At 40.8% G+C, this 27,557-nt stretch overlaps 1 long non-coding RNA gene across 3 annotated transcripts in view; it reads right to left on the bottom strand.

The window, feature by feature from the left end:
* Nucleotides 1–4,716: 4,716 nt before the first annotated feature.
* Nucleotides 4,717–27,557, bottom strand: part of LOC120374573 — an 86,458-nt gene continuing 63,617 nt past the window's right edge. For 2 of the 3 annotated variants that reach the window (XR_005586151.1, XR_005586153.1), the window contains 4 exons: nt 20,968–21,003; nt 19,729–19,840; nt 18,949–19,036; nt 14,360–15,523 (listed from right to left, as the gene is read on the bottom strand). This is a non-coding gene — a long non-coding RNA (uncharacterized LOC120374573). Of the gene's footprint in view, nt 4,812–5,425; nt 5,459–6,306; nt 6,390–11,328; nt 11,498–14,359; nt 15,524–18,948; nt 19,037–19,728; nt 19,841–20,967; nt 21,004–27,557 lie in introns of those variants that run through there. The other variant, XR_005586152.1, reaches the window with a different exon arrangement.

The following is a 27,557-nucleotide window of genomic DNA, read 5'->3' as shown; positions in this document are numbered from 1 at the left end:
CTGTTCAAACCATAGGGCAGATCCTCAGCTGGTGTAAATCAACGATGTTCCATTGACTTCACTGGAACTATGACTGTTGACACCAGCTAAGAATCTGCACCATATGGATAATATTTGGGTGGCCAAGATATTCCATTAAAATACAATATTAGAATGCCAAGCTATTTGTTTTCTATTTTCTCTTTCATAATATTTAGCTTCTTGCAAAACAAAAACAAAAAAACTCCCAGACACTTAATTTGGGGCTAAATGTTTCCTACAAATCACCATGGGGGAGCCAACATCTGAGAAAACGTTCCCAGGAGGAGATGCAGCAAGTAGTGATGCAGCATGCCCTGTCTGCATCGCTCACAGCCTCAGACAGTATAATGGGCAAGTTGTGCACCGAACCTGTCAGGAATAGGGTTGTCAACTGTCTAATCACACAAACCCAAACATCCTTGCCCCACTTCCTGCCCCGCCCCTTCTCCAAGGTCCTGCCCCACTTATTCCATCCCGCCTCCCTCTGTTACTCACTCTCCCCCACCTTCACTCACTTTCACCAGGCTGGGACAGGTGGGTTGGGTGCAGGCTCTGGGCTGGGGCCAAGGGGTTCAGAGTGTGGGAGGGGGCTCTGGGCTGAGCCTGGGTCAGGGGGTTGGGATGCAGGAGGGAGTTTGGGATGCAAGTTCTGGGAGGGAGTTTAAATGCTGGAGGGGGCTCAGGGCTAGGGCAGGGGGTTGGGCTGAGGGAGGGGATGAGGGCTCCAAGAGGGGGCTCAGGTATAGGGCAGGGAATTGGGGTGCGGGAGGGGGTGAGGAGTGCAGGCTCTGGGAGGGAGTTTGGGTGCAAGATGGGGCTCAGGGCTGGGGCAGGAGGTTAGAGTTCAGGAGGGGGTTTGGGGTGCTGGCTCCAGGAGGGGGCTCAGGGCTGGGGTAGAGGTTCAGGATGAGGTGAGGGCTGTGGGCTCCGGTCGGGCGGCACTTACCTCGGGTAGCTCCCAGTTGGCAATGCAGCGGGGCTAAGGCAGGCTCCCTGCCTGCCCTGGCCCTGCACCACTCCCAGAAGCAGCTGGCACATCCCTTCAGTCCCTGGGTAGGGTCAGGGGGACTCTGTGCACTGCCACTGCCTGCAGGCAGCACCCCCACAACTCCAATTGGTTGCAGTTTTTTCAGTACAAGAAAACCATTTCCTGACGAGCTCTAGTCAATAGATAATTTCCCCAGATACACTGTTGTAACAGAGACCAGATTCTGACCCAAAACACTTACATATTATTTGCTCAAGAAATTATTGTGACTGTATATGATGATAGTCATGGGCGATCACTCGTTACTGAGTATGATCATCTTCCATGGGAGTTATGGGTCCTCAGGTGGCTGATAAGCCCAATCCTTGAGCACAACTTCTATTACAATGAGGGCAGATGTTTTCAGGCTCAGCAGGAGGCTGTTGATCATGACTGGAAGCCAGTCTCTCCTTCCTCCTGCGCCTTTTCTCCTCTTCAGTTTGTTGGCAAACAAGTTCAAAATGCAGGGGACCATCACGGAGGACTTCACTCCATTTTAAACAATACTGGGCAAGTGTCTCCCAAGTGTTGATATCAATATTACATTTTTTTAGGTTGTCTTTCCGCAAGTCCTTATACCGCTTACATTGTCCACCCATGTTACAGTACCCTTCTTTCAGCTGAAAGAACAGGACCTGTTTTGGGAGGCAATGGTCTGGCATCCGGACAACATGATCAGTCCAACGGAATTGCTGACGGATGATCATTGCCTCAATACTGGTAGTCTTTGCCTCTTCCAGAACACTAATATTGGTGCGCCTGTCTTCCCATTTGATCTTCAGAATCTTACGAAGGCAATGTTGATGGTGCCTCTCAAGGACTTTCAAGTGGTGTCTATAGGTTGTCCAATTTTCAGACCCATACAACAGTGTTGGGAGAATAACGGCTTGATAAACAAGAAGCTTGGTGTCTGTTCAAATGTCATGATCTTAAAAAACCCTGTGCTGTAAACGAGAAAAAGCTGGGCTGGCACAGCTCAGGTGATGTTGAATTTCTGCATCAAAATCTGCCTTGAATGAAAGATGACTTCCAAGGTAGAGGAAATGATCGACATTCTCTAGTGCCACTCCATTGATTTTGATGGATGGAGTATGTGATACCTCATTTGGAGAGGGCTGATAGAGCACTTTAGGCTTCTTGATATTAAGAGTGAAACCAAGACATGCGTAAGCATTGGCAAACACATTTAAGATAGTTTGAAGATCTTTCTCAGAATGGGCAAAGATTGCGTTGTCATCAGCATACTGAAGGTCCACAATAGATGTTGTGGAAATCTTACTCTTGGCTTTCAGTCTGCTAAGCCTGAACAGCTTTCCATCTATTCTGTAAATGATTTCAACGCCAGCTGTAAACTTCCCAGCAATTAAGTAAAGAATGATGGCAATAAAAACCGCAAACATGGTTCGGGTGATGATGTTTGACTCCTGTTTGTACTTTGAAAGGTTCACTCTGGGATCCAGTGCTGCTCAGAACAGTCTGTTCTGTTCTGATTGTATATACAATAGTGGTAACTGCATGCAATTTAAACTGGGATCTTTAAGATTGTTAGAGGCGGTGGGGAAATGAGAGGAGACTAATGTGGCTACAGCTCTGGAAGTTGAACCTTTTAGACATGTTTTCAAAGAGAGAGTTCTCCAAATTGACAAAGACCCAAATGACAATATCACAACTAAAGTATTCTCGCTAGGCAAAAGGTTCGCAATAGAGGGCAGGTATCTTAAAAAATATAACAGAGAAGTTCATTTTTAAATAGTATTCCTTTTATCTGTAGATCTAGATTTCTCTGCTCTGAGACACAATAAAGTGCTGCTCCAAATTAAATGGCCTGCTCTTGGGTTACACTAATGTAAATCTGGTATAACTCCACTGATATCAATAGAGTTACTCCAGATATACACAAATGTAACTGAGAGCAGGTTTTGGCTCAATATCTTTTTTTCTAGCCATCTGTCTTAATTCTGCCACTTGACCACATTCATCGCTTACTCCTTTGAATCCTCACTGCTAGAGGCATAACTATATGGATGATTAGCGTATTTATTGGCTCTCGTCCACTTCATTCTCATAATAGCTAATAGCCACAGAGCCGGTTTTCATTGTCCTGTCTCTAGAAATGCATGCTGGACTGCTCTCATTGCCTGTGCAATGGGAAGAGATGGCCATTTCTAAGGACCCCCAAGATATTTTTAATGGTATATTATTCATTTACAAAAATGGAACTCTGCTCACTTTGCTTTAGGAGGCTGGTCATCATTATTGACAGTATTTGCCAGTTTGGGCTTAATCCTACAAGGTACTGAACATTCTGGCCATGATCCAGCAAAGCATTGCAGCACATGGTTTACTTTAAGCATGTGATTAATTCCCATGGCTTTGCTGGATCTTTGTTAGAATGTTCAGGCCCTTGTTTCTGAATTGTTTCTGTTTCTAAATGAGCATGGAAAATTTTCTTAGTATTAATCTGATGGAATAATCCATGTGTTCATACAAACTATATGTCCTTTTCTGAGATATTTCTTCCCCGTTGCTATGTTTTAAAGATGCCATTATTTTATGTCCACCATTTAGAAAAGTGGGCATTTTAAAAAGCCGCGGCACTGAATTTGTTCTAGTCTTTGATGGCAATCATTCACTTTGCCTTTCTGTGTGCTTTAAAAGGATACACAGTTATTATAGCTAGTGAGAGATACAAAGTTTTGGGCCAGATCTTGACCTGGTGTAAATCAGCATAGTTATAGCACCACTGAAACCAATGGAACTCTGCTAATTTACACCAGCTCAGGATCTGGTCTCTTTGTATTAATTTAATATCTTGCAAACGTTTCTTTTAGTGTTTTTCATCACCTCCCAAATGGATACCTGAATCATTATTTCAATTTTTCTCCTGGTCTTATTGCATTAAAAGATTTTTTCCCATCAAATCAAAATCAGTGTAAACCCTATTGTACAATAATGCTTTATCTTTCCTTAAAGCCATGTGAATAAAATATCAGATTTATTGGCTTCTGAAAACTTAAGTTCTATTTAGTAACTCCAGGATTAGAGATGTATAGTCTGGAGCACTTGGTTTTTAAATCCCTATAATGGAAACCCATCTTGTGTCTCCTCTATAATTCAAGAAATTGCCCTTGTTGGAGCACAGGAGTCAGAAAGTACTTGTTGAAATTTACTTTTGCTTTGGGCCCAGATTCTCTCAAGGTGCTGAGAACTGACACTGTGATGCAAATTTTTCTCTCTCTCTATACTTTACCTTTGTTGTAACATAATTTATTGGAGTTAAATATTATGATCCACATTCATCCCCAGTGTGGCTGCACTGAAACTGAACTAGGGATTAAACTGACCCCATGAGCGTAATAGCTTTGGAAGCCAATATATACTCTTCACCAAGAGGATCTTGTAGCAGACAGCTTTGCAATGCGGGTTGAAGATACCATAAGTTATGATCAGGTTTTCTCAAACTGTGAGTTTTGCAGGTGCCGTTTGTTAGTATCCACATGAAGTAAATGGGGTAACAAAGGTAAAACTACAAAGTGTAGATAGGAAGCACAGGGTGTCTCTTTGAAAGTCTCAGTTAATAATATGAATTAGTCACCCTGGAGATTTCTTTTGCAATACCTATTGAAAACCAAAACTCAGACATGCAAAACATTTAATTCTGATTGTTAGTTGTTGGTTTTTTGTTTGCTTAGGAAAAGAAATAAGGGAAGATAAACTCAAGTTGACAGGAACTGGAGCAGTCAGAAGATGACATTTCTTTGTGCTAAAAATAAACAAAACAAAACTCAGATCACTTGTTGTTGATAACCAAGGTACAGATTTCTAGATGTTTTATACTTGGAGTAGGAAAGGATTTTTAAAATCCCATAACAACTGCAATGGTCTAGTTATATAAGGAGGTCCCATGCTCTAGAAAATACAAAATCACTGGATGAATTAAAATCTAACAGGCCTGCCTTTAGAAAGTCACACATGCAATGTCAACTATAGAAGGATTACAGAGGACTTATTCTGTAGTAATCTTCAATTTATAATCACTTAGTTTCTTTTGGATTAGATCCAGTCCATTTCATTAACCTGTAGTAAGGTTTTTCCTTTCTTGCTTTTTAATCCACTCTAGCCCGATTTATAAAGATTAACTTTAGATTGAAGTTCTTGAGACCTACATCCCCAATCCATAATATTCAACTTGGAAATGCATATATCATAAAAGATGTCTCAAACAATGGTCCACTTCAATTTTACTAATTAAAAAAAGATCACTCTGAAAATGACTGATAATGCATGACAAGTTTCTTAGGGACACTGTAATTGCTATGTATTCCAAAAGCTGGCATTTGGAGCTAAAAACAAACGTCACATTTAAATATGCCTTACCGTAACCTTGAGGATAAAATGTTTCAATCCGATCTACAATACATAAGAATGTAGTATATAAGTCAAGGAGAAACATACAGAGAAAGAGATCCTACATGATAATAAAGCTACAACAACTGGACATCAGTTTGATTTGATAGCCATTCATAAGTTTGAGAAATGTATAATGGAAGGACCTAATTCTACTCCCAGTTTTCCTGGTGTAAATTTAGAGTAATGCGCCAAAGTCAAGAGAGTTGCATTGGATTTACAGTAGTAGAAGTGATACAAGAATCTGGCCCAGTGCATTCAAAATGTAAAAATAAATTGCACCTAGAAAGAGAAGGCAGGCAGATGTTCAGTGGAAAATGTCTGATGTATCTAAATATTTAACTGTATATATAGCATTTTAAGATGAATAAATATTAGACCAATATACAGTAAAAGAACTTTGTGACACTGTTCCAGGATGTCCCATTCATTTAAGTTGTGATTCTCAAGCAAGCAACTCATTTGTGAAATAAGAGAATCAAAAGTTCAGGATGCTGATGAGTTCAGATACAGTCTGAATACATTATCCCTGTGCTGTATAAAATATAGTCGTGATATTTCAGCTTTTCTATTTTAAGTTTTAATGACAGACACTTCCTTCTAAAGCATTTCTATTTCATGGTAGTATTTGGATTTCTAAGTATTTTCATATAAAACAATAAAGAAAACCATAAGCCTTTAAGCCGTCCCCAAGTATGATTGACATTTTTTTCAATCCAACCTGCACTTTTACACTGGAAGTCCTGTATTACAATTTAAATAGATTACTATTTTGCTTGGAATGTTTTAGTTAACTGAAATCACCTTTCATTGGAATTGCACAAGATCTGAACTCATGCATTTATCCTTACCTGTATTATTTTTCAGTGCTGCCAATCACCTCATACATTAGCAGCCCCGAGGATATTTTGAACCAAAATAGTCACATCTTCACCTGAAAAAGGATGTTGAATGTGAAGAATAATTTAATCTTCACCTTCATTATAAACTCTGGTATAGGAAGAATTTAAAGTTTCACATATCAGCTTAAAATTTTAACTATTGTGTTTATTAGACACAGGAAAATTAGTTGACAGAAGAATTTGGCCTAATGTGTCTGGGTTTATATTTGCATAAAAATGGATCTCAATTAGCTGTAGGCTTTGAACAGGATATTCCGAAATACAGAAATAAAAGTGTTAATGCTCACAGGTTAAGTTTTTCAAATGCATAATAATGCTTTTCATTATGCACAAGTAAATTTTGCAGTGATCAAGACTTAGCAGGGTGACTACTCTCAGTTTCTTCTCATCCAGTTGTGGCCTCTTCCACCCACCTTTGAGGCAGCTGTGCAGCAGCAAAGTGCCAACAGTCCTGAATACACTGCACACACACAGCAAGGGGCCTCTCCCAATTCAGTAAAACACAGGTGTTGCACAAGGAGTCTATGACAGGATGGAGGCCTGGTGCTTACCTATCAAGTCACCCATGTGGTGATAGGGGTTCCCATCCAGGCCCGCCGACAGCAATTCCAGGCCCCAGGGCAGAACTGTCAAGGGGCCGCCGCGCGGACGCAGTCTGCCTGACATTTGGGCGGTGCTGCCCTGACCCCTACCCCAGCCCTTGTCTGAGGCCCCGTCCACTGCTCTTGAGGTCTGAGTCTCCTGTGGGGCGGAGGGTGTTATGGACTCATGGGCCACGGGCATCAGGCTGCTGGGAAGGTTGCACCTGAAAGGGGAAAAGGAGGGTCTGGCAGAGGGTGGTGGCAGCAGTATAGCTGTGGGGAGCAGCTCCATAGACCCGCACTTTAAATGATGCTCCGCAGACCCTGCACATTACTGATTTACTTTAGTGGGCTTTGGATCAGGCATCAAGCAACAGCAGTGATAAGTGGTATTGGTGGGTTTGATTTCAGATTCACATGGCGCAACATCTCTGTCATTCAGGGTGAAATCCTGGCCCCACTGAAGTCAGTGGCAAGGCTCCCATTGACATCAATAGGGCCAGGATTTCATCCTCAGGGTTCATATCCATCACATCCATGTATATCTAAGATAGGCTGTATCTGTAAGAAATAAAAGCAACCCCCTCCTTCACTTCTACTTTTCAAAGCCTAATTATAGTGATTCATGCTAATACTCCGAATAAATACTCTGAAATGGGACTACTGTGGCAATGATCTCGCTGTGGATTGTGTGAAAGATGGATGGGGGGAGGGGTCTGATCATATTATCAGTACCTAGGTACAAAAACAGTGGTACTGGCCAGCATCAAATGGTTAATCAAACGCCAACCTCTGTATTAGTAGCAGTAGGGGTGACACAAATGACTACTGGTCAAGTGGACTGCTCAGTATCAATGAGGCCTTTGTGTAAGTGTGCCATAGTGTGACAGTCTCTTTGTGAGAGTGGTTCAAAACATTCTGCCTTGTTTTAGAGCTGACCCTTGACACTAGGTCAGATGTGTCCAGATTGTGCCATTTAAGTTTATCCTAAATGGAGACTGTTACATGAAAAAAAACCACTGTGGAATATTGAATCTTTTTTCTGAATAATACAATTTATGTCACATTTCCCAGTCTCCTTTACACTGTGAAGCACTTATAGAATCATAGACTTTAAGGTCAGAAGGGACCATTATGATAATCTAGTCTGACCTCCTGCACAATGCAGGCCATAGAATCTCACTCACCCACTTCTGTATCAAACCTATATCTGAGCCATTGAAGTCCTCAAATCATGGTTTAAAGACTTCAAGGTGCAGAGAACCTTCCAGCAAGTGGCCCATGCCCCACGCTGCAGAGGAAGGTGAAAAACCCCCAGGGCCTCTGCCAATCTGCCCTGGAGGAAAATTCCTTCCCTACCCCAAATATGGCAATCAGCTAAACCCTGAGCATGTGGGCAAGACTCACCAGCCAGACACCCAGGAAAGAATTCTCTGTAGTAACTCAGAGCCCATCCCATCTAACATCCCATCACAGGCCATTGGGCATATTTATCGCTAGTAGTCAAAGACGAATTAATTGACAAAATTAGGATATCCCATTATACCATCCCTCCATAAACTTATCAAGCCTATGATTCTATGATTCTATAACAAACAAATTATGCATATGCTATTAAATACTTCTCTAGCACTACCAACTAAGAAAGGAAGTCAAATTCATACCTAACACATTCCAATGCCTTTGGCAGAATATTATCAGGGCTGAATTTAGCCCAAACTACCACTCGCAGGAACTTTCATTTATTTTGGTGTTGATAGAACCAGACTAACAACTGACTTGATCAAAGCTCTGGGCCTTGGGATCAGGCCCCGTATTGGCAAATCTTTGACAAATCACTGCTACAGCACTCACAGGATGACTGTAATAACCAGATATGGATTTAAAAACGCATTGGACTAAACCCTACTAATCCAAATAACAAAATAGTCCTGTTTACACCATTGAGCCTCTTCTGATAAGTAAAGTGAGCAGGATTTGACCATAGCATGGCTCACAGTTGGGCCACACCAAAATCCTGGGTTTCCCTAGCTTCAGTTATACAGAACATTGCTTGGAAAAAAATACAGACTACTTCTTTTTTCTCCGCTATAACTTTTGAAACAGAATTTTCTCTGGAGGAATTTTACCCATTCCTTAAAATGTAAGTTATAGGAGAGGGGGAATTGTCTTTCCACCTGTTCTATCTGGTTTTACTTTTCTGTTAATTCTGTGTTTTCTAATCAGCATTATCCACACAGAGCTAAATAACAATAAAAAAAATCAAGGGAAAAAAGTATAGATCTAAAATATTACCAAGTTTCAGTATTAAAAAGTAAACTGTGGGTTAGCTCTAAGTAGGCCACTGTCTAAGCCAAAAGAGGAAAATTCTGTATTTCAGTTCTATGATGAAGGACAAAAAGAGGCCTATTCAGCTCATTCTCCTCTGAATACCCCTAAGGCAGAAACAAAAAGAAACTTCTTGTCACAAAAATCAGCCCAGCTGGGAGACTAAGAACCAGATTGTGTCTGAGTCCTTGCAGAAGTGTACAAGAGAAGGAGATGGCACAAGGAAACCCTCTTCACCCAGGCAAACCCACTGCAGGGGTCAGGCACAATGGCAGTCCTTATGTTCAGGGAATGAAAGAACAACTGGGCTAGTGCCTTGGTGTGGACAAAGAGGGGCCATGCTCTTACCCATATTGCTCAGCAGACGGCTGGATGTGGAAAGGAAAATGCATTGCCCCCCTGAGCTCCTGCTGGGGTATTGCCTGTATCGAGGATACTCAGCTTAGCATTATAAGGGTTGACTAAGGCCATTGTTGAAAGTGTCCCTAAGCTGTACCTGGCACACTGTTCAAAGTATTTCTGCTTCTTCTCTGAAGTCCCCTACTGGGAATGGGCACATTGCACTATGCAATCTGAATTTGCTTCATCTGGGAGGGAAAACCTCCTACCTAACAGACTACAGATCAAGGAACATAAATTTTATTCTGATTTTATTTTCCATCTTCTCTGAGTGGGGCAGAACCCCAATTGCAGAACCACTTCTGGTTAGGAGTCACCCATCTTCCCCTCCATGCACTGGAATCTATTCCATTTAGCTCATTCCTGCCTAAGTATGGACAGTAATTTTTAAATATTGCACCAACTGTACCTGTGAAACAGTTGAGTGTCCAACAAATAACATTTTTATACCATCACAGTATATATAAAATATAAAGAGTAAAGGATACATTACATGATATAAGAAATAAACTTAAAACAAATAAAATTGTGGTGAGATTTCCTCTAATATAGCACGGTGATTTTATTCAAAACTATATATATTAATAAAGTAATTCCCACAATGTTTCCAAGTATGTTAGGTTGGTAACACAAGCAAGGCTGCCATTATTCCCCAAAATTATCTGTCCCAAGACAACAGCAAACTTGTTTGCCAAGCCATAGGCATCATATTATGTGCTAACCCGTGTGTCCCTTTTTTTTTTAATTTGTCCAGGATAGGTTTGTCCAAGATGGTCTTTGAATCAGAGTGCTCACTGAAACCATGGCTTATGCTGTTATTTTACAATATTTTCATCAATTAATTGTTACAGTACAAGTGTGAGGGAGGAAAAGGAAAGTTACAAGAAATGAAAAATGTGAAATTAAACACCTTCTATTATAGGGTTTTGTGGAAAATCTAAGAAAATCAGTATATTGATCAGCAATAACACTTAGCTGCTGCGTATATGTCATTTTCATTATTTTTTCAATATAGCTAGTGCGTGCAAGCTTTTTTTTTTAACAGGCTTAGTATTTTTAAATAAATCATGCTTCTTGTTCTTTGGGGAGAGGGAGGGCTTGTTTTGCTTTTACCAACATTTATTGAATTATTTTACCAGCTATTGCTAGGTAGCAATACAGAGCCTATATTTCAGTCCTTCCACTTTAAAACAAACATTTTAAATGTTCAATATACTTGTACAAGATAAAGAAGGTGGGTAAAAAGATTTTCTTTTTTTAAGGAAAAATTATCTCTATGGTATTAAAGTCATACAAAGATTTCCTGGATTAGCTTTCTTCTAAAGATTATTTCTCAATCCACACCATGAAAATAACAATGAAAAATGCCTACCAAACTGGGTACATACACCTAAAGAGAGAATGAAACAGTTACAGTTAAGATATAGGTCAAATTTTGCTTACCTTATCCACACAAATTAATTACACTACTTGTGAGCATGTCAATGGGCTTATGCCCTCCTGACTCAGCTATGGACTTACATATCTGCGCATTACCTTAATAAACACATACAGTTGATACAGTAAATTGGGGCCTTTTCTGTTTAGTCCTCTTTAAATAGTATTTCACCAATGCCCCAGTCCCAGGGAGAGTTTTTGGTGCATGAGAAATCTAAGATCAGACCTTCAAATATCTCCATCACCATCAGAATGAAATTGGAGGTTTTTGGAGAGAAGAGCCAGCAGATGAAGTGGTCTGTTGGTCTTGGTACAATGAGATCTCCTTCCACACCCTGTGCCCTGGGTAGCATCATGTGACTGACTCCTCATTCCCCTTTCCAAAGGCTAGACTGCTTTAGAAGGAAAGGAAGATAAGTTTGATATTCATACAAAAACAAGGAAGGAGGCCATCCGTTCTACCCTTACCAGTGGAGCTGATAATAATCAGTCACTTATGTGCTATTTCACAGCTGATACCTCTTCCAAAAAAAAATTAATTGCAAAAGTTTCACAGATGTCTGCAGCAGTTGACCAGAGCTCTTGGGTTATTGCTTGTCAGACTATTAATGGGTTTGGCTAACCATGACAGTCATTACTTTCCCCCTCCTGTGAGCTACTTTCTGTGTAATTTATGCATAGGTTTTGCCAAGATTTGACAACTTTCAGGATATTAACATAAAATTAGACTGCAGAACTGAACAATGGGTGGCATTAAAATTAGCAGAAGTGGAGACCAATCCAAGAGAATTGGTTTATTTTGCTTTGCTCCTAAGTTTACGGTTTTGTTTTGTTTTATTTTACTTCTTTTCTAGGAATTCTGCAGGGAAAGGCGAAATGGGCAAATGCTAAAAATAATTTTGTTTTCTCCTGGTACCTCAGGAACCTTTGGAATGACAGGGAAATCTCAATCAGATAAAATGCTTGACAGCATCTTAACCAAACCTAAACAACAGCCATCCCTAAAAATCAATCACAGAAAAAGAAAAGTTAGAAGGGCTTTTTAGAGAGGCATTTTAAGCATACCAGAGTCTGCTCTACACAGATTGCTCAGTGAATGCCATTACAGAATGCAATGTGTGTGTTAATAAGCCAGGACATCTGGTAACCAGCTTTTTTCTGATTCATTAACTGACTCTGCTTCTGTGGCCAGAGGGTACAACAGGAAAAGCTGGGAGGCTTTTGCTTCTAGAAAATGGGACCTTGATGTATGCCTCACTTCCTTGACCCAACCTTAGCCTTTAAATTTCCTCTAATGTCTACATTATTAGTATTTTAATGTGAAACCTAGCTGCAAACACTCTGTCAGTCACAAAAACTGAAAATAATAGGTATTAATATTTAATTCTTCATAGCAAGAAACTACATTTAAAATGGTTTCATCATTATTTTTAAACAGATAGCAAAGAACTGCCTGGTGTATTGTGTTTTATCCCTGTTAGAATTCACTGTGGCTGCATTTAACTGGAAAGTGGTTCTCCCCCCTTTTTAATTATGTTTATGCTCTTTCGATGGTGATTCATGACAATAGACTGAATACTCAAAAAAAGAGAGGAGTATTTAAACTTGATCTTTGCTTGGGCAATTATACAAGTTAATTTGAACGAAAACCAGCAAGATTTTATTTAAAAATGCTCCATGAAATTAATGAGCTTGGATAGGGAAAATAAAAGCCTCATTCAGCTCATATCAAGTATTGTTTTTCTTCACATAATACAACTGAAAAAGCTCCAAATGCTCCAGAGAGAATGATTGAGCAAAAGAAATTTGACTTGATAGTACATGTTGAGGGATGAAATGGACAATGAAGTTTCCATATGTTGTTTTTACGCAGTAATTAGAAACTGTCACACACCGTTTCATTTTTTAGTTTCCTTGGGCTTATTTGCATGTAGGAGGCTTTCCTTGGAGCAGAACGGCAAGCATCACACTGGCATCCAGTTGAAATCTGAAGCAGTGACACGTGGGCTTCTTCCACCTCATGGACAAGAAGCCAGCGGCAGGTACTATAATGGCCTAGAGCACAGCTCAGTAGCAGCCAGCTGCAGCCACACTTAATCCTATTTGCATGGCCTAGTATTCTTGTCCACGTTACAGCGATAGCCAGTCCTGGTGGTATAAATCAATATTTCCTGTACACAAAGGTAAGGCTTCATTTTCAAAGGGAACTAGTTGAGTAGAACACCTACCTCCCATTGACTTCCAATCAGTGTTCGGCACCTATATCTCTTAAGCGCTTTTGAAAAGCCCAGCACAATTTATCAGAGGCAGGCCAACCTAAAAGTGCCATGGTTCCAGTTCATTATCCAGCTTTCCACGGAGTCATGGCCACACATTTGTTCTCATGATTTTCACACATTTTCCAACTTTATATGGTCCTGTTTCCATTCTACATACTGGTATATGAATTGTCCATTCAGTTCATATACACTGGCTCTGCAAAATTCTCCTTGCTAAATCACCCTGGATGAGTAATTTAATTTATTTATTTATTTTTGATGAGTGAGTAAACCAACCATCATGATCATTATCATGGTATGGATGGGTGAGTAGCTTTTGTACTGACTGGTTAATTTTGAAAAAATGTTAAGGCAAACATATATAATTTTGAATGTAAGATATGAAATTATCTTAATTCAGTTCATTTTGAGTGTTGTGTAAGTGGGCTTGTGTTCTTGTTCTTTGAACTGTTTTCCAAGCCTTGTATAAGCTACCAAAAAGCTGAACCCTTAAATCTCTTGTCTACGCAAGATAGATTATCTGTCTGGATGGCTGGTCAATTAGAATGCTTGAGTGACCTGTAACCTCAACAAGAAGGTCTCTGAAAAACATCAAAGGACACTGATTACATTCATGATTATATCTCAGAAGGTGGAGTTCAAAAATTTACCATTATACTACTTTACTGTTTGGTTTTTGTTCGTTTTTTAAACATACAAAGAAAATAATTGGGCCAGATCCTTGCCCGTTTTCAGTTTTTACTCCGTGTTTGCTCAGACAAAATTCAGCTTTGCCTAAGTAAGGATTAAGTAAATATTGTTATTAATAATATTACAGTAGTGCCTAGAGGTTCCAACCAAGATCAATGTCCCATTGTGTTAGGCACTGTACATGCATATAGTAAGAGATTCTCACTTTGGGTTTGGGGCAATACGGAGGTTTCTTGCACAGCCCTGATTCATACTTGAAACTGAACCCTTCAAGAGAAAATATCAACTTGCCTTCTATTTACTAAGTGTCCATTACAAAAAAAGAAAAAGAATTCAAATTTTGTCTCCTGTGTTTTTTACTGAATATTTTCTACTGAATATTATTAGTTCTTGTAAGTTTATTTTTATCCTTATTTTTAAAATGCACAGGGCCAATCTGTTCCTTAATTGCAGACTATATTTAGAGCTTCATCCTAAATATGGGGCCAGATCCTCAGCTGGTATATATGGGCATAGCTCCGCTGAAGTCAACACAGCTGTGCTGTTAATTCTTAGCCACTGAGGATCTGGCCTATGATTTGTATATATAACCATTATAGAAACTTTTAAATTAAGAATTGAGACATCTCAGTTTATTTTTTGTGGATTGGGGAAATACTAATTAAAAGATGAATGGAGGGAAATGACCCACATGGAGAATGATGCCAGCTTAGTGGGGTGTTTGAGAGATAGCAATGTTATTGGTCAGCATAGTGGAAGGCATGTCACTGGCTATAGCACAGCTGCTGGAGGTGACTGTGTTGGTATCTGTAGCATGTTGATGTGTGAAGTACAAAAATGAATCTTATTCCTCAGGAGAGTCCTGCATATGTCAAGTATATTGTCTCATTAAGCCAATCCATTTATCAACCCACTGAATGCCAATTAAATTGCACAGGATGGTGCAGGTATATGGTGGGTTGTTGGTGCCAAACTTTATTACAGCTGAGCTTTTCTGGCTCAGTACATTCTTACATAGCAAAATGGCAGACATATCAAAGCCAAATTAAATGTTCTTGAAATGATGCTTTTAAAAAAGGAGAAAATGCCACAGTTTGGCAGAATAGAGTAGGAAATGCAATGTCACTTCTTAGAATACTTTTAGTTCCAATGAAGATGTCAAGGCTCGGATCCTGCCAGTGCCAAATGTCTTCACAGCGTGCAAATTAGATCAGTGTAATTTCATCAGGATGATGATCAGACTCTATTGTAGTTATATGGCTGGATTCACAGCTTCTGCTGAATGCTACAGACGGAGTGGCACAGCTGAGCTAATGCTGCCATCCTCAGCAGAAGTGGATTTTATATTGTTCTCTTAATGCCAAAGTCCAAAGGACATTGCCAGTCCCAGCTAATATGGACACTGTTGTATTAATGCCTCTAAAAACCACTGCTTTAGAGAATGGGCCCCTCCTGCAACAGAAATAACATACATCCTTGCATTGAATATATTCTTGTCACACATTATCTGATTGTGCTAAATAGTTTTCTGAACTGGTAAAATGTGTTTAACAATTACTACACATGTAATGAATAAGTACACTAGAGAAATAAACGGAAATTCAAATGAATCTAAGTAAGCAAAAGATAACTCAGTTACAAAAATATTGCCAAATGTAACTAGATGATTTCATAATTATTCTACTACCAGCATATACAGCAAAGTCACTAGCCATTTGAATGTCCACTAACCTTACTGTATTCAGAAGTGAATAAAACCCCACCTTTTTCACCACATCTTTCCTTCAGAGCTCTTAGGGTATGTCTACACTGCAAAACCTGTGCACCAGCTAGAGCCACCTGAGCTAGCTTGAATCCAGCTAGTGCAGGTAGCAGCAGTAGTGTAGACAGTGCAACGTGAACTTCAGAGCAAGCTAATGAGCCATGTACAAACACACAGGGTTCATGCAAGGCTTGTACTGCCCAGGCTGCACTGTCTTAATTGCTATTGTTACTCACGCTAGCTAATTCAAGCCAGCTTGAGTACACTAACTCAGATTTTGCTGTATAGACATACCTTGCACTCCCCATACATAAAATGGCCTTGATTCTGTTCTTAGATATACTGATGTAAATTAGGATTAACTCCAGTCAACTCAGTGGAGTCAAACTCCTGTAAGCAATATCAGAACCAGGACCACTGCATTTGGAACTAGTTACCAGGCTCATAGTGTATTCAATGAGAATTCTGTCTAGATTATTTAAGGGGTTGGCTTTGTTTTGGGGGGGAAGGGGTAGGGAGTGTGTTATCTGATTAATGGTTACATTTGTAATTTCCCCCCCCCCATAGCATTTCATAAAGAGCGATTACTGAAGCATGTAACAACTAAAACCCAAACACTCCACATATACATCTACACTGATTCTTTTGGTGGTGTGTAGAGTACATACCTGCCCTCCAGCACGAGTATAAATAGCAGTGTAACCGATGAGGTACGGCTTAGGCAAGTAAAGACACTCCTGAAGGGTGTGGGTATGTATGTGAGTACAGGCTGTTCACACACTCTACTTATCCAAGCTGTGCCTCCCTGTCTACCCTGCTGCCTCCTGGTGCTGGAGCCTTTTCCCACTGCAGGAAAAAAAGACTCTCCCAGTGGGGAAAGGCTCTGGAAAGGGGCGGGGGCAGTGGGGAAAGGCTCCAGAAGCTCCCTACCACAGTGAAAGGTTCCGGCAGCAGGGAAAGGCTCCAGCCGTGGAGAAAGGCTCTTTCCCCACTGCCTCCCCTCTGCTGGAGCCTTTCACTGACACATGTAGCTACATACCACAGTGTGGACACAGCCTGCTTTTCACTGCAGTATGTAGCTACACATCACCACCAGTGGTGTGCAGTGTAGACATTGCCTATGGCATGGAGACATTTGAGGCAGGTTTATAGCTGCAATTAACCTTCATATATTGCCCCCAACCTTTGATCTCGATCAGAGGGCTATACTGCTCTACCTTTACTTAGGGTGACCAGACAGCAAGTGTGAAAAATCGGGATGGGGATGGGGGGGTAATAGGAGCCTATATAAGAAAAAGACCCAACAATCAGGACTGTCCCTATAAAATCAGGACATCTGGTCACCCTACCTTTACTCATGTTCGTGCGCACTTACTCATAGAAGTAGTTCCACTGAAGTCATTTGACCCGCTCTTGTGAGAAAGTGCTCACTAATGTAAGGAAGGTTTGCACAATCAGACTGGACTGTGTAGTTTACTCTTGGTCTGGGGTTTAAGAAACATGCCATGGCAACTGGCCGGAGTATTCAGCATAAAGATAAAGCACTTTGTCCCTTACACAACTTCTGCCTACCCTCTGTGGTCAGAGGCACAATGCACAATCCAGTATAACAGATGAAGTATGTTACTTCACTGAGTGCTACTTGTTCATCAGAAGTACAGTGCAAGCAGCCTCCTCTCCATGGACAGAGATGCAGCAGCTCTGTATATCTGAGCTCCCTCAGGGTTCTACTCATTATTATCTCCCTATGTGTATAACCCTCATTAATAGTCAATGGAACTGAACCAGTGGAGTAAAAATTAACCTTGGCCATTTGCTGGGATTTTGTTCATATTCATATGGAAAATGTAAAGCTTCACTAAAAGGCAAATAAACACAGTTTTCATGTGGGGGGTCAGACAAAGCCCTAGATCCCAGCTGGTATAAACTGGCATGACTTCACTGAGGTCAATGAAGTATATGTCAGTTTGAGTCAGCTGAAGATCTGGCTTGTAATTCCTGCTTAGTCTCTGTGAAACTTTCCTGTGGTGTCCAGAACCGTAGGTTACCATGTTACTCCCCTTACTCAGCGAGAGAGATTCGCTGGTGCCATAGCCCAGACAAACTTCTCAGGGCTCTGCCCGACTTTACTTTGCCTTGCAGATTAACACTTGGGGTACGTCTATACTACCTGCCGGATTGGTGGGCAGTAATCGATCTATCGGGGATCGATTTATCACATCTCGTCTGGACGCGATAAATCAATCCGCGAATCGACGCCTGTACTCCACCTCAGCGGGAGGAGTAAGCAGCGTTGACGGGGGAGCTGCGGCAGTCGACTTGCCGCCGTGAGGACGGACAGGTAAGTTCAGGGCTAGCTCTACAGTTTTCGCCGCCCCAAGCAGCGTGCCGAATTGCCACCGCTGTGCCCTTAGGGCAGCAGGCGCGTTTCTGCAGCAGCAGCAATTCGGAGGCAGCTTCTATGTTTAGCTGAAGCTGCCGCGGACAGCTAAACATAGAAGCTGCCACCGAATTGCTGCCACTGTGGAAACGCGTCTGCTGCCCTAAGGGCACACGGACTACCCCCGCCCCCCCCGCCCGCGGCGGCAATTCCGCGTGCTGCTTGGGGGCAAAACAACAGGGACTGCCGCCCCTTGCAGATTGCGGCCCCAAACACCAGCTTGGAATGCTGGTGCCTGGAGCCGGCCCTGGGTAAGTTGAACTAAGATACTTCGATTTGTGTAGCTGGAGTTGCGTATCTTAGATCGATCCCCCCTCAGTGTAGACTAGCCTTTGGTGTAATCCAGTTCCCGAACTTCCCAGACACAACCCCATGTGATGTCAAGATCCTGTCACTGGACACTCACAGTAATTACCAAGTCTCTGGCCTCCAAAGAGACGGTGTACACACAGCTTACTTGATTCCACTGAGAAGACATACTCTATTATCTCAGTACTGAGATTGACATGATAAAACAAAGAGAAGCTTATTAACAAAGATAGAGTTCTAAGTGATACTGACTACGAGTAGTGGAAACAGAACTGATTGCAAATAAAACAAAAGTATAGTGTGCTTCTAAGGGACTAAACATAACTTTAGCAAACTACAATCCTTTGGCTAAAGCAGTTTTCTTACCCTCAAAGTTTTTCTGGAGAGCTTGCTGACTTTCAATCAAATCAGGATCCAGGTTTTTATGATTCCCTCATGCCCTACCCGGGGTCTCCTTGGTAAATGGATAACAAAATATCATTTTGCTTTTCATTAGCTCTCCCCATAACTCATTGTTTTGACACCAGAGACAATAAAATCTCAAGTGCCTTCTCATGCTAATTTCATATCTCCCCACCCCATCAATATGTCTTTTCCTGTTGAGATCAACACAAAGGAAGCTGCATTTTTGTGTTGGTTTCCCAATGCTTAATTTACACTAGAGGCAGGAAAATAACTTCCTTCCCTCCTGCCTGGAAGAAAACCTGTTTCTCCCTGCATCTGGTAATAGAGTTTAATGTATAATATCAGTAACTATCCATAATGCCTCATATAGCATTAATACATACATTTCACAATTATATTAGTGACCAGTGTTTCACTGGCTTTCATTTGATACCTTACAAGACACTTGTTGGATAAACACTATGACAGCAATGTGCTGGTGTAAAGAGTTTGTCAGGCCTGACGAGAGTTGCTGACACAGAGTAGTGAATCACCAATGGGCCTCTGTGTCACAGTCTACCCAGTGTGTGGGTGAAATCCTGGTCCTGTTGAAGTTAAAGGCAAAACTCCCCTTGACTTCAATGCAGCTAGGATTTCTCCCTATATCTCAAGTGCAAAGACAGTACTAATAAGACTAATGTCATGAGACTCAGTCAAGAAACTTCACAAATGTTTAAAACACATAAATGTCACGATAGTTACCAGAAGTTCAGCAAAATGCAGACGCTGTTTGGTCCATACTTTGATACACTGTAAAGTACCATACTTTACTACACCCATACTGGAATCTTGGAACAAGAATATCTCCATTAACCTGAAAAGGAAACTATATTTAAAAATACATTTATGACACAAAAGCATATTTGTCAGGCAATATTTACACTGAAGCAAATCTGTTTTCCTAAAACATTTAACATTTATAGTTAAAAGATCAAAATTTGCTTCATGCAGGTTGTGTGTTGCAGCTAGTCCAAGAATCTGTTAAGTCTTCTGTCTCTTCCCGTTCCTTGTGCATCCATTCCAACAATGGGGCTAGCGCCCAGGGCCACTCTTGGGGCATGCCAGAACCCAGATGCCAAGTTTTTGAAGATTCCAGGAGCAACATCTGGCTGCTTGGTGAGTTCTAAAGGCAGTTGTTCTAGCAGATATCAAATAGCCTCTGGGTCTGTCACATGGTCAAACTGTTCTTGGAGTATCTATGCTCTCTTGATATCCAAAGAAAAGTTTGACTTCTGCTTGCCTCGGATTTATCAAGTGTGTGTATTTTTTACCAATTAAATACTAAAACATGTGGAAAACCTTTATTTGTGGTAAACAAGGATGCTTCTTTATACAATAACCAATAACTTTTTCCTATAACCCATGCAGCATTAATTACAACATACATAAGTGCCATTTTAATCATGCCTGTTTCATTTTTAGCATAAAACTCTCTTTGTAAGAGTAGATCATTGAATTGACACGTTTCAATCCAATGCTCATTTTTGTTTTAAAAAAAATTAGTCTGATCAGTAAAACTGAAAAAATATTAGACAAAACTGGAAGTTTCCATCTTTTAAATGCATTTTTGTACCTTTGTATTTTAGAAATGGAATGAAGCAAGACTGTTAATCCAAAATTTGCTCTAATTGCTTCTGGTAATATAAAAATACAAAGTGGTGGGGATATTAAACTTTGAAAGTGGCTATTGTATTTGAGTAGTAAGTCCTGATCATAGCATTCTTATTTCAGTAAGATTTTCACTATGCGTATGCAGTGTAATTCACTTGCCAAGATATGTACTTGCCTCTCAAAAGCGTTAATGGAAAAGTTAAGGGCTTTTGAATTAATGCTAAACTTGGTCCTTTTAAGTGTTTGAAACATATTCACATGATAGGCTGTAAAGATTTGTTCAAAGACAATGAATTCTGTCATGTCATCAGTGCTTCAGTCAATACTCACTTCAAGTGCAAGGTACACTGCTTGAGCTTGCCTTCCCTAATAAAAAAAACATAGTGTATCATACATACAGTAAAAAAATAATTAGTAAATATATATATGGCCACGTGCAATTTTCCCCCAGTGAGAGGAAGAGAGAAAGAAAGGAAGGACAAGATTTGACATATGCTAGTCATATTACTTAGTGTACTACTTAAAGGTGCTCAGCAAACATTACGGATGCCAATAGACACTTTTCTCTTACAATTCTAAATCTCAATGGGTCAAATCCAAAAAAGCTATGGCAGGGGGAAAAGTATTCTAAGCACTCCATGGGCTTGAGTATGGAGAGCTGTGCTACATAGTTTCCCCTGGCTTCCTGAGGACGAAGTAATGGTTAACAGTAATAATGCTGTGGAACCAAGCAGAAGCTAGTTGTTCACAAGGGTAAGAATAATACATTTAAAAAGGGCATATCCAGAAAATGTATTCAAAGAGAAATATAAAACATGTGCCGACAATTACAGAAAGAAAAACATAATCAGAAACCCAAAATGGTTACAAAAGCATGAATTGGATAAACCACAATAGATCATTTTATGTTATTATATTGGTTGGGGGCCTATTTGTGGGGCATGATCAGAGTTGCGTATGTCTCAAGTTCATGGATTCAGGAGATGGTTCATTCTGGCACAGAGCCAGTATTGGGGCAGGTTTATGAGCCCACGCTAGTCATGTGCAAGGATGAGGAAGACCAGGCAGGGTATAATATTAAGGTTGGATTGTGGATTTGGGATCAGCTTGTAGGCCTTGGCTAAGGTTGACATATTGCAAGTCATGGGCCTGAGCTAAGACTGAGTTTGAAACTGGTTTGAGGGCCCCTCTTAAGGTCAGGATTTACATTACATCATTTACTCTGGTTAGCATTTATGACCACCCATGGGCCCGTATTAGGGTTAATACTGAAGCTAACTCATACAAAAGAAGTTGTTGACAGTGTGAGAGTTAGGGCTAAGGTAGAGCTGGGTCCTGTTCATGGACAAGATCAAGTTTGTGGGGCAGGGTTTGGTTAGGAGACATAGACTTGGGCTCTGGTTGAGTTTATAGCCAGTTCATAGGCCTATGCTAGGCCCATGCTGTAAAAAGAAGTGTCACATGTAACCCTCCTCTTCAAAGAGGACTATGTTGGCATGTGCCTAGACATAACCTCAACCTGTTTAGACACATAGAAGCCCTCCCCAGCACTTGTGTGCAAACAGCTGCTTTTTGGCAGCCTTCTATATAAGTGTATGGGGGAAAGGGTAGCCTGTGGGGTGGCTGTTAGGGATAGTCTGCTCCACATAGAAGCTAACAAGTGCAGTGAAAGGGCTGGTGGCTGATCATACCCACTACCTGGTCAAGCATGCTCCTGTAAGGCTGTTGAACACCAGCAGGCATAACAGAGTCCCCCCTCACAGCAACCTCTTGAGCGCTGGGTTGGAATCTCCTTGTGCTGCTGCATAAGTTCACAAGTGTTTTGTGGAAAGAAGCTCACTAAACACCCTTCTTCCAGCTAATGCAGGCCCAGATCACAGGGCAGGATATGGCCTGCAGTAAGAGGCTTTGAATACATTTGTTGTTGTTCTTTGTTTGTGTATTAGAAGCCATTCCATCTAAATTAGTTCAGAATAACTGAGGTTAGCTTCCTAGACAAATAGACTGGGAAGAATTCTGGCACCAGAAGAATAGTTATATAAATCTGGGAAAAGTTTCTTTAATGTCAAAACAGAGCTGAACTCTAATAGGATGAGCAATTCATTATGATTAACAACTGATGTCATTAATTTTCTTAGTATATAGGTAAAAACAGTACTCAGAGTAACTGGATTTATAAATAACTAAATACAAGAGCCCATCTTGTACCTCTTGTAGCAAAGCCATTGGGACAGAACTCCTGGAATCTCGGACACGATCACACTCGGGTGCTAGCCCCTCCCACCGCCACACCTACATTCTATTGTTAGTGTTCTGGCAGGATCAGAGGTAGCGCGGGTATGGCCCCTCAAACAGAATAACACCCCCTGCTCGAAGTGTAGACCTACACTCAGAGTCACAAGCTGCCTTCCAGCCTGTCCTAAGGACATCAGCAATACGCTGACCCTTCCTTGGGGCTCACAACAAAGCCATAGTTCTGGCTTGTTAAACTTCACCTTGTCAAAAGCAACGGGTAGAGTAATTTATATTCTAACAGTCTGTTTTATTATTATTTTTATTTGTGTTTGTACTGTGGTCCCCACTCCTACTTCTACTATTCTATTCAGGAATAAGCCCCATTCCTTATTGCAGCAGCAGGAAACAGCCAGGTTCCTGAAGTCATAAGAGTTCCAGCAGAAGGCAAGGTCTATGGGGCAATATCAAGGCCCATTTAACTGTTGAGAATTGTCTACCTCCAACTTAAATTGAATTGGCTCATTAGAACTGACCCCCAACTTGGTAAGGCAACTCCCATCTTTTCATATGCTGTGTATTTATACCACCCTACTGTATGTTCCACTCCATGCATCTGATGAAGTGGATTTTTGCCCATGAAAGCTTATGCTCAAATAAATTTGTTAGTCTCTAAAGTGCCACAAGGACTCCTCGGTGTTTTTGCTGATACAGACTAACATGGCTACCACTCTGAAACCTGACACCTTCAAAAATTAGGCTTGTTTTCTTGAAAGAGAAGATTATGAAGCTAAGTCCTCACATTCTGGTGCTTACTCAGACAGGGTCTCTTCTCTTCTCAATGCACAGTCAACCTGTGAAATTTATTGCCAGGGGATGTTTTGAAGCCAAAACTATAATGGGGTTCAAAAAAGAATTAGATAAGTTCATGGAGGATAAGTCCATCAATAGTTATTAGCCAAGAGCATCAGGGATACAACCACATGCTCTGGGATTCTAGCCTCTGACTTCCAGAAGCTGGGAGTGGATGGCAGGGGATGGATCACTTGATGATTGCCTGTTCTGTTCAGTCCCTCAGAGGCACCTGAAACTGGCCACTGTCAGAAGACAGGATACTGGGCTAGATGGACCATTGGTCTGACCCAGTAAGGCCATTATGATGTTCTCAGAATCTTCTGCAAAAATTCTACAAGTGAATGACCTTTTCTTAAAAGTACAGCTCCCATTAACAAAAATATACATGAACAAATCAACAACAAAATCTATTCAGACATCCTGAATAGTTCCTAGCTACAAAGCATTTCAATGTAGAACCATTTGAACAATTATAATTATTCTGGGGTCCTGACATCTATATTCTACAGGTGCTATAAAAACCCTAAGAGAGAGAGAAAATAAAATTGAAAAGTATGGCAGAATTTGAAGTAGTATGACAATACAATTTCTCTATGTGGATAGAAAAAATCCTTGTCATAACAGAGATAAATCTTTCCAATCAATGTATAAATTAAAAATAATAATAGTGTTTAAGATTAATTTTTGAGATATGCAAACTTTAGACAGTATGTGGGGGGGATAGCTCAGTGGTTTGAGCATTGGCCTACTAAACCCAGGGTTATGAGTTCAATCCTTGAGGGGGCAATTTGGGGATTGGGATTGGCCCTGCTTTGAGCAGGGGGTTGGACTAGATGATCTCCTGAGGTCCCTTCCAACCCTAATAATCTATGATCTAAGTTTTACAAGACTGTGAGCTCTTTACTCACACTTGGTGAGCAGTTACTCACAAGACTAGTGCCATTGACTCATTTATTCCTTGGTTATTTTGTCTCATATTTGTTAGCCAAGTTGCAATTTACCAGTAGAAATAATATAATATTCCTCCTTTAAACATTAACATGCTTTAAGGTGGCTCTGCAGTTAGTGAAAGGGATGTACAAAATATATTTTCCATTGTGTAGTATAAGCCAAATGCACTGTAATGAAGTGCTGGTCCAGATTTGGATTGACAAATGTATGAAAATTCTTTGAAAAATACTGTAGATCTACAGAAACAATTTCCAGCCTCCTCTTGAATTCAAACAACTTGACCTCTCTTGGAAATTTCTGCTTTTTAGAACTGGGTCATGATGACATGAACTAATCAAATAATTTTGAAATATATGGTGGTTTTCCTTCTGCATAGAGAAAACTCTTCTTGTCTGTACTCGTATGAAATGTAGCATATTTCACAAAGGCCAAATAAAATTCTGTAGTATCACCAAATGACTGTAAACAACAGTATGAGATGTGATATTCATTATTTTAGATTTGTATTTTATAATAAAACACATAGTATTTCCCTATGAACAGAGACATTTGAAAAGGAATTTCTTTGACAACTTGCATTATAACGCACAACACAAATATGACTTAGCAGATATTTTTTATATCCCGCTAAACCAAAATGTCTAAATTCAATGCAAAGTTTGAAGCTAACAGGAACTTTGCCTGAGTAAAGACTACAGGACAAAGCCACATTTTTCATCTAAGAAAATCACTCACAAGAGACATTCTTGGCATTGTCATTGGGTTCGTTTGCATAGAGACAAAGGTTTTAAACTACCTTTGCTTTCCGCTGATCCTGGGATGGATTTACAGAGTCTGACCCCTGGCAAAAATTAGAATAGCTTGAAAGCTGCTCTAATTTATTCTGGCTGTCATGGGCTCCGGGGCTGTCCTGGTGAATCACAGGGATGCCCCAGCCATAGCCCTTTGGTAGTGACCAGGAAGGAGAAGGACCACTTCAATGGCTCTGTGTCACACAATGATTCTCCTAAGGCAGCGGACTCTTCAGGTGGCCAATTAAGCCAGCTTTAGGGTTGTTTTACATTATCAAAGCACTGTAGAACAACCAGAACACTCTGGGATACTTTCAGAGGGGGCCCGGTGTTTATCCCACTTATGAAATATGATCGGCAACCTAAACAGGCATTGAATTATAATAAACTGAAATATCACTCCAGGGCTCCAACTGGCTCTGATAAAGGACACAGCCCTTCTACCATATTGATTCAGAGTAATCAAGTTTTGAAATGTTTTTTACAGAGAGACTGTCACATTAGATGATTCTAAATTTTCAGAGCAATATGCAGGGTTTTACAATTGCTGCTCTCACTAGAGTTAACAAGAGTCTGCATAGTTAAATCCCAGTCATTGCTTTGACAGTGTTTAATACCCTTAATTCTTCACACACAGATCAAATGCTGGTAGGGGAAAACACCTGCTTCTGCTCATATATTATGGAAAAAAACAAACAAAGATTAGAAATGGGTCTGAGTTGCAGAATTTGGATGCAGACTTCAAAACAACCTGAAGATCAGGGGCCTCTCTCACACACACATATATACACAAAACTCTCACCATGGTATCTAAGTGTTATTTGATTCAGCTTGTTAAAAAGATCATGGGATCCTGAAAAATTGTAGATTTTGTTCAGCTTCAACTTCTGGCACCAACCACCTCAACGTGTAGCATTATTTGTATCTGGGGCTTGGTCTACACTACAAAGTTTGGTCGTCATAAGTCAACTCACGATAACCTAGCTCTGCATGTGTCTATGCCACAACTTGTCTGCGATTGACATAAGCACCCTGTTACAGCAACTCTATAACCCTACCTCCCCAAGAAACGCAGAGCCACAGTTGACCTACTTAAGTGGAACAGTGCAAGTGTAGACACTGCATTATGTATGTCAACCCTAACAGTCCTCCAGCACCTGTCCCACAATGCGCCTGTTCTCACAATAGTAACTACTCCAGTCACAGTTTTGAACTTCACTGTCCAGAGGGTCACAGAGACCAGAAGCCCCCTCTTCTCCTTTAAGCCCTCCTGCTTGTTTTTGAAATGCCTTTTCCTGATTGCCTGGTTTGGTGAGCACACCTTGCAGATAACCTTTGTTGTGTGCATCTGGTCACGTCAGTTCCCTGCACACAAAGTCCTACTAGATATGCTCCCGGGCCTATGAAGAGAAGAGGCTGCGCAAGCACAGCTATGGACTAACATTAGAAACATTGATATCTATGAGCAGATTGCTCAGGGGATGGTGAAACGGGTGCACGACAGGGATGGGCAGTAGTGCCGAGTGTCAGCAAGGGAACTTCACCGGGGATACCTGAAGGCAAGGGAGCACACAAAAAATCTGGTACTGACCCTTTTATAAGGAACTGCATGCCAGGCATGTCTGTGATCCAACCAGTCCCTGTATACACCAATGGACACTTCTCAGGAGCCAGAGGTTGAGACCCCTTCTATAAACAGTGAGGAGGAGGGGGGAGACATAGCAGGGAACTCAAACCTTGCCGTGAGCCAAGAGTCAAGCAATACCACTAGGTGAGTGCAGCTGAGCCTGCTGCAGAAGGGGAAGGGCGCTTGGGTAAGTATGTACATGCATTACTCCTTATAATATTTCCCCCCCATTTTCGTTGCCCAAAACCTCATCTCCCTCCTTTGGTTCCTCCACCCTCCAGACCTTCTTCTCCATTTAAAAGTGGTGCCCATCTCATCTGCAAGTTAAGAAAACACAGGCATTGAGTTTTCATTCCTTACTTTACTTGTATAATTAGAACCTAATACAAAATACTTAGGGAAAATGTTAGGGAATAAATTCAAAAATAGCAGTCTGGCAATCTGATTACACAATCCACATGAGA

This window comes from Mauremys reevesii, linkage group 11 (assembly GCF_016161935.1).
Source record: "Mauremys reevesii isolate NIE-2019 linkage group 11, ASM1616193v1, whole genome shotgun sequence".
Classification (NCBI taxonomy): Eukaryota; Metazoa; Chordata; order Testudines; family Geoemydidae; genus Mauremys; species Mauremys reevesii.
The sequence above is the reverse complement of the archived record's forward strand: the minus strand, read 5'-3'. Positions and strand labels throughout refer to the sequence as shown.